Source organism: Hylobates moloch, unplaced genomic scaffold (assembly GCF_009828535.3).
Source record: "Hylobates moloch isolate HMO894 unplaced genomic scaffold, HMol_V3 SCAFFOLD_10, whole genome shotgun sequence".
In the NCBI taxonomy this organism is placed as follows: Eukaryota; Metazoa; Chordata; class Mammalia; order Primates; family Hylobatidae; genus Hylobates; species Hylobates moloch.
This window is the reverse complement of record NW_026652285.1, coordinates 83,642,395-83,650,961: the sequence shown is the minus strand read 5'-3', so window position 1 is coordinate 83,650,961 and position 8,567 is coordinate 83,642,395.

Below are 8,567 nucleotides of genomic sequence, written 5' to 3'. Positions count from 1 at the left end.
ATTTGTTGAGCTTATGAATGAGTATTTGCATGGATTATGGGGGGCATCGCAAAAAGGGCCGAAGAACTCCAGAAAAATTGTTCGGAGGGTTCAAATAACTGGATGATCCCTGAAGGGGTGGAGCTGGGAGGGAAAGACTAGATTCATTCTAGACTGAAGGAGCAAGGTGATTCAAGGCCCTGAGACTTTAAAAGGGCAGAGCAAGCTCAACTAAATGAATCACTCCTCTCAAAAGGAGTGGGCTTATCACAGGCAGCAAGTCAAGCTGAAGAAACAGGGCTGAGAATGGCCGGGCGCGGTGGCTCATGCTTGTAATCCCAGCACTTTGGGAGGCTGAGGCGGGTGGATCACCTGAGGTCGGGCGTTTGAGACCAGCCTGACCCACATGGAGAAACCCCGTCACTACTAAAAATACAAAAAATTAGCCAGGTGTGGTGGCACATGCCTATAATTCCAGCTACTCGGGAATCACTTGAACCTGGGAAGTGGAGGTTGCGGTGAGCCGAGATCAGGCTATTGTGCTTTAGCCTGGGTAATAAGAGTGAAACTCTGTCTCAAAAAAGAAACGAAACGGGCTGAGAATGAAGACAAAAGTTTTCTCAGTCCCGAGTCCCACGGCATATTCTCCTTTACCCACCTCCCCTTGGCTGGCTTTAGACACATCAGGAAGAAGCTGGAGAAAGCAAAGGAACAGGAAATGTCTACTGGCTCATTATTTTAACCAGACAAGTCAGAGGCACTTTACTTAGTGGTTCTCAAGCTTTACTGTACTTTAGAATCACATGGTGTTCTTTATTTGAATACAAATTTTGGAACTTTCTGGCCCTCCCCACCCATCAGCTTGTTGCAGGTGATCTTGTATTTTGAGAAACACAGTACTAGTTGAAATATTCTGTAAGTAAATGACATGCTGCCTATGAATAAATTACCAAGAAAGAATGGCATCTTTTTGGAACTGGTAGTCAAACTATAACTTTTGATTAAAAGTAACCATCATGGTAAGGAGTGAGGGACTGTGCATTAGGAAGGAAGCAGGAACTACAAATCAGTTAGTTTCACTGGTAAGCAATCTGGTGGGATCTCTAAACAGGAAAACATACTTAGGAAAACTATAAATGAGCTGTTTATTTGTTCGTTTAACTGTTCTGGCTTCAGTATGGAGAGTAGATTAGAAAGAAGTAACACCAGAGATAAAAAGACTTTGTCTTATCAAAATCCAGGTAGCATGATGGTGGCATAAAATAAAGGTGGTTTAAAAGGTGATGAAAGGCCCGGGCATGGTGGCTAACGCCTGTAATCCCAGCACTTTAGGAGGCCGAAGTGGGCGGATCACGAGGTCAGGAGATTGAGACCATCCTGGCTAACACGGTGAAACCCCATCTCTACTAAAAATACAAAACTTAGCCGGGCATGGTGGCGCCTGCCTGTAATCCCAGCTACTCAGGAGGCTGAGGCAGGAGAATCGCTTGAATCGCTTGAACCCAGGGGTCGGAGGTTGCAGTGAGCCGAGATTGCGCCGCTGCACTCCAGCCTGGGTGACAGAGTGAGACTTCATCTCAAAAAAAAAAAAAAAAGAAGAAAGTGAAATCCTACAGTACATATTCTTCGTATATGATGACTTCTTTCATTCAACATTATGTCTGTGAGATTTATCAATATTGTTACATGTGATTATACAGTGTTTATTTTCATTGCTGCATAGTGTTCTATGACCTGTTTTTTTGTTTGTATTTTCTTGTTGTCTTTTTTTTTTTTTTGAGACAGAATGTCATCCAGGCTGGAGTGCAGTGGTGTGATCTCAGCTCAGTTCACTGCAACCTCCACCTCCTGGGTTCAAGCAATTCTCCTGCCTCAGCCTCCTGAGTAGCTGGGATTATAGGGGCCCACCACCACACCTGGCTAATTTTTGTGTTTTTAGTAGAGACAGGGTTTTGCCATGTTGGCCAAGCTGGTCTCAAACTCCTGACCTCAGGTGATCTGCCCACCTTGGCCTCCCAAAGTGCTGGGATTAGAGGGGTGAGCCACTGCACCTGGCCTGACCTGTTATTTATATTAACATTTCCTGTTTTCATAGACCCTTGCCCAGCCTCTGTTCCCCTATACAGAGGTGGGGAGGAAGTATGTATGAATGTTTGTGTATCTGGAGGGGAGAGTCTGTCTGATTTTCCTGTCTTCTTTCTTTTTTTCTTTTCTTTTTTTTGAAATAGAGTCTTGCTCTGTCACCCAGGCTAGAGTGCAGTGGTGCGATTTCGGCTCACTGCAACCTCCGCTCCCGGGTTCAAGCAATTCTCCTGCCACAGCCTCCCAAGTAGCTGGGATTACAGGCGCCTGCCACCGCTCCCGGCTAATTTTTGTATTTTTAGTAGAGACGGGGTTTCGCCATCTTGGCCAGGCTGGTCTCGAACTTCTGACCTCGTGATCCACCCGCCTCGGCCTCCCAAAGTACTAGGATTACAGGTGTAAGCCACTGCGCCCAGCTTCCCTGTCTTCTTTCTAGACTCACTCCCCTTTAAAGAAACTGAAGACCCAAGGTCTTGCCCACTCCTCCCCATGCCCTATTTTTTCGAAAATGAGACCCAGCGCAGGGAGGGGCTTGCCCAAGGTCACTCAACTGGTAGATTGGAAACTGACTGGCTCTGACTCGAAGGCTTTCAGGAGAAAGGAGCACATCTTCCCCATTGCTAGAGGGAGGAGGAGAGGCTGGGACTCTGATCAAGGATCTAAGACAGGTGTTTTAAAACTAGTTGTTGTTTAATTGCCAAACTGTCCAAAAGAAATATTACAGATGAAAGAGGGGCATTCCTGATTGAAGTCCTGGCTTCCCCACCTAGCAGCGTTGGAGTTATCTCCTTAGGACCCTCATGGCTCTTGTGCATCCACTTTGGAGGCCTCTGAGCTCTAAAGGTTTGAGCTGCCTCAAGGACACCAAGTCCTTGCTTCCAAGTGCCTCCAGTCCTGGTTTAGCTGGGACTCCAAGGATCCCAGAGCCAGTTGAAGGTTATGATTTCCACTCTAGGGGAGCTGACCCTCTCCTGAAAAGATATAACAAAAAACTCCTCCTGCCTGGCTCTGTAGAGCCACAGAGGGTGGTATGTTCCAGAAAGAAAGAAAGAAAAAAATAGCAAGCAAGTGAGCTACCAAGCTCCCATAAGGATCTACTAGAGAGAAAGGGGATGAAGACAGAGAGTATGGGAATATGCTATAGAGTGAAGACTGAGAAACTAGGAGGAAGCACAAGTGGAGAAATTAGCCTTAAACTGCCAGAGCCAGGGTCCAGTGTTCATTGCAATAGAAGGGAAGGAGGCAAAGAAGGGGGTAGATGCAAGTGGATTTATAACTGGTATCTAACGGATCCTGCTGAGATCCACTATTGGGACCTCCCCAGAAGGGAGATAGGGGTGGGATCTGAAGTTTGATAAGAGTAGATTAGGTTTGGCTGGGCGTGGTGGCTCACACCTGTAATCCCAGCACTTTGAGAGGCCAAGGCAGGCAGATCACGAGGTCAGGAGTTCGAGACCAGCCTGGCCAACATAGTGAAACCCTGTCTCTACTAAAAATACAAAAAAAAAAATTAGCCAGGCATAGTGGCACGTGCCTGTAGTCCCAGCTACTCGGGAGGCTGAGGCAGGAGAATAGCTTGAACCTGGGAGGTGGAGGTTACAGTGAGCTGAAACCACGCCATTGCACTCCAGCCTGTGTGACAGAGCTGATACTCCATCTCAAAAAAAAAAAAAAAAAGAGTAGATTAGGTTTGAGATGGCTGCTGGGGAGAATATGAGTTGATCATAAAAACACAGAAGGATTTCCCTGCAGTGTTAAGGACCCGTTTGAGGTTAGAAACCCCCATTTTATGTTACATCAATATGTACATTAAATGATTTTTCTCAAGGTACACAACATAGCTCCAGAATAGGTACAGGGAAGAGGGACAGTTGAATTGATCCAAGGGATGGGAGTTGTAGCGTAAGTTTGACAGGAAGACAATGGGATAACCAGTTGAGGATGTGAGCAAAAGTTTGTTTAAAATGATTTATGATGGAGTCCAATTTAGGTAAGGAAGATGAAGATAAGAGTTAGTTAACACAAAAGAAGAAAAGAGAGCTGGGCATGGCGGCGTGCGCCTATAGTCCCAGCTTCTCAGGAGGCTGATGCAGGAGGATTGCCAGAGGCCAGGAGTTCAACACCAGCCTGGGCAACATAGTGAGACTCTGTCTCTTAAAAAAAGAAAGAATGAGCCAGGTGTGGTGGCTCATGCCTGTAATCTCAACACTTTGAGAGGCCGAGGTGGGTGGATCACTTGAGCCAGGAGTTCGAGACCAGCCTGGGCAACATAGCAAGACCCATCTCTATAAAAAATTTTAAAAAATAGCCGGGCATGGTTTTGCATGCCTGTGGTTCCAGATACTCAGGAGGCTGAGGAAGGAGGATCTCTTGAGCCCAGGAAGTTGAGACTGCAGTGAGCTCTGATTGTGCCACTGCACTCCAGCCTGGATGACAGAGTGAGACCCTGTCTCTAAAAAAAAAAGACAAAAAAGAAAGAACGAATGAAAAAGAAGAAAGTAGAGAGATTAAAGGATAAGAGAAATCAAAGCATCAAAGCTTAATAAATAACATACTTATGGCTGGGCGCTGTGGCTCACACCTGTAATCCTAGCACTTTGGGAGGCTGAGGCAAGTGGATCACCTGAGGTCAGGAGTTCAAGACCAGCCTGGCCAACATGGCGAAACCCCATCTCTACTAAAAGTACAAAAAATTAGCCAGGTTTGGTGGCAGGCACCTGTAATCCCAGCTACTTGGGAGGCTGAGGCAGGAGAATCGCTTGAACCTGGGAGGCGGAGGTTGCAGTGAGCCAAGATCGCGCCATTGCACTCCAGCCCGGGTGACAGAGCAAGACTCTGTCTCAAAATAATAATAATAATAATGATAACAATAACAAAGTCCTTATAAAGTTAAATATATACTTACTATATGACCCGGCAATCCCACTCCTAGGTATTTACTCATGAAAAATGAAATCATGTCCACAAAAATATCTGTCTGGAAATGCTTATGTATGTTTTATTAACACTTGCCAAAAACCGCAAATAAATGTGTAGCAACTAGTGAACAGATAAATAAATTGTCTTACATTCATACAATGAAATACTACTCAGCAATAGAAAGGAATGAACTACTGATGAGGGAGCAGGGACCCCTCTTATGGGCTTGCGGGCCCCCCTCACACATGAAAATAAAGGAAAATCTTGAATTCCTTCAAGGGAAATTCCAGGCACTTAGCTAGCCCTGAGAAGTAAGTGAACCACTTGATAAGCAAGAAGGGGGTAATAGTAGCGTAAAACAATAGCCAAGGAAGTTAGAATCACAAGATGTTTGGTTCCCTATAGAAACTAAAGATAACATCATAACATATGTTCCTGAGTTGTTTTTCAGAAACCCAGACCCCTGCCAGACAGATCTGCTGTCTTGTAGAATTCAGATGAGGGGGAACTGAGGACTAAATTCTGACTGCTCTTCTTTGTTCTAAATTTCTTCCTGAGAGGCATAAACGAAGTCATACCCATGGGCCAGAGCTAACATTCTTTTCTGCTGATCCCAAATTTTTAGACTTTAAAAAAAAATTTTTTTTTTTTGAGACGGAGTTTTGCTCTTGTTGCCCAGGCTGGCGTGCAATGGCACGATCTCAGCTCACCACAACCTCCACCTCCTGGGTTCAAGCGATTCTCCTGCCTCAGCCTCCCAAGTAGCTGGGATTACAGGCATGCACCACCACACCAAGCTAATTTTGTATTTTTAGTAGGGACAGGGTTTCTCCATGTTGGTCAGGCTGGTCTTGAACTCCTGACCTCAGGTAATCCACCTGCCTTGGCCTCCCAACGTGCTGGGATTTCAGGCGTGAGCCACCGCACCTAGCCACTTTAAAAAAAAAAATTAAAGCTTTACCTCCTTAACCAATCAGAAATCAGAAAACTTTTGAATCCACCAACGACTTCTGGGCTTCTGCTTTGAGAGGTCTCGCCTTTTTAAGTCAACTCAATGTATAGCCTCCATATATTGATTTATGATAGTGCCTGTAACTTCTGTTCCCTGCCTTTAAAAACTCTTACATATAAGCCATCCAGGGGGTTGGGTCTTAAGAATGAGCTGCTCGGTTCTCCTTGCTTGGTGCCCTGGAGTTAAACACCCTCCTTTCTCCTGCTACAAACCTCAGTGTGGATGTTTGGACTTACTTGCTGGGCAAGCAGACCCAGTTTGATTTAGTAACAGATACATGCAACGATGTGGCTGAATCTCAAAAGCAGTATGCTAGGTGAGATGCGAGATGCAAGAAGGTAGACCCTGTATAATTCCATTTATGACATTCTAAAAAAAAACAGAATTATAGGGACGGAAATCAGACAAGTGGTTGCCAGGAGATGGGAGTGTAGAGAAGTGCCCAAGGGAATTTGGGGGATAATGAAAATGGTGATTACATGATTGTATTTACCTGTCCAGTTGAATATTGCATTGTATAGATTTGTCAAATGGAATTGTGCACCTTAAAAGTGTGAATTTTATCTCAATAGAAATGAAAGCGTATTTCCACACAAAGACTTAGATATGATTGTTCACAGCAGCTTTATTTGTAATAGTCAAAACCTAGAACTATCTGTAATGTCCAGCAACTGGTGAATGGATAAACAATGGTGGTCCATCCACACAATGGAATACTGCACTAGCCACTGATGAAAAGGAATGCACTATTGATACATGCCACAACATGGATGAAATCTCAAAGCGAAAGGAATGAAAAACATCTAGTATAACATTCCATTTATAGAAAATTTGAGAAAATATAAACTAATCTATAGTGACAGAAAGATCAGTTGTTGCCTGTAAAGGGAGGAGGCGGAGGGAGGGAGAAATTACAAAGGGACATCAGAAAACTTTTGGAGGTGACAGATAGGTTCATTATACTATTGCAATGATGGCTTCATGGATGTACAAGTAAGTCAAAATTCATCGGCCAGGTGCAGTGGCAACTCATCAAATTGTACTCTTTTTGAAAATTTTTAATTTTTAATTTAATTTTTTTTTTTGAGACGGAGTCTCACTGTCATCCAGGCTGCAGTGCAGTGGCATGATCTCGGCTCACTGCAACCTCTCCTCCCAGGTTCAAGCGATTCTCCCACCTCAGCCTTCCGAGTAGTTGGGATTAAAGCATGTGCCACCATGCCCAGCTAATTTTTGTATTTTTAGTAGAAATGGGGTTTCACCATGTTGGCCAGGCTGGTCTCGAACTCCTGACCTCAGGTGATCAGCCCACCTCGGCCTCCCAAAGTGCTGGGATTACAGGCATGAGCCACTGCACCTGGTCTGTACTCTTTAAATATATGCAGTTTATTGTTCATCAATTAAGCCTAGATAAAGCTTTAGAAAATTATATGGCAATAAACTTGACTTTGGGAAAAGAAGGGGAGCACGGAAAAAACGTTCAAGGAAATAAAAGGCCAAAGTGCAGGATGGCTCCGTGGATGGATGTCAGCATCCAAGATACTCTAGGACTTGGGATGTAGGGGAGGATGTAAGCTAAGTGAGCACTGATGTGGGATCAGCCGGAGGAGCAAGGGTGCTGAGCCTACCACCTGTCCCAGTGGCATGCCAGGTGTGAGAGATCTAGCAGTTTATACTAGTGAGGGCTGCACAGGGAAAAACATTATCAGATAAGGTAGGAAGTGATAATAGTGTTAAAAGAAAAACTTTAGACAAATTAAATTTGACAGAGTTTATTTGAGCAAAGAATCATGCATGAACTGGGCAGCCCTCAGAACCAGAAAAGGTTCAGAGAACACAGTGTGGGCAGTGTTTATAGACAGAAAATGGAAGTGAGGTACAGACACCGCTGGATTGGTTACAGCTCTGCTTTGCCTTATATGGGCATGGTCTGATCAGTTGGCAGCCTGTGACTGGCTGAAGCTTAGCTGCTGTGATTGGCTGCAATTCAGCTATTTGTTTCAAAAGTATACTCCCAAGTTAGGCTTTCAGTTTGTGTACGTGCCAAGCTAGGTTGCAGTTCCTTATGTAGGGACTCGAGGTACAGAGGCAGCCTCAGGCCAAATTTAGTTTAACAGTCCGTTCTGTGAAGCTGTTGAGGATGCAGGGGAATTTGTGAAGACTAAATCGGTTCCAGAGGCCTCAGTGGAGGGTTTGAGGGTGGTTGTGAGAGGTTGGGTCAGCCTGGGAAGAATGCATGGAAGCGTGGGGTTTCTAGCGCAGGAACAGAAATATCACACCTTCTCTTGGGGCAGGAGGGCAGGAGCAGAAAGGGACTGGGATTATCAGAGAGACAAAGCATTTCTTAGTCTAGGGTAAATTCAAACTGGATTCCAGCAATTATTTTCCCTCTGCCTGATAATATTTGTTGACCTAGAGGAAAGCAGCTTAGGCAAAATTAATATAAGCAGGGAGTTTATTTGAGCCAAGTTTGAGGAAGCACAGATTCATGTTGCCTTTTATACACTCGATTAGTAGCACTTACAAGAGGTTTTTGTTTTTGTTTTGTTTTGTTTTTGAGACAGGGTGTCACAGT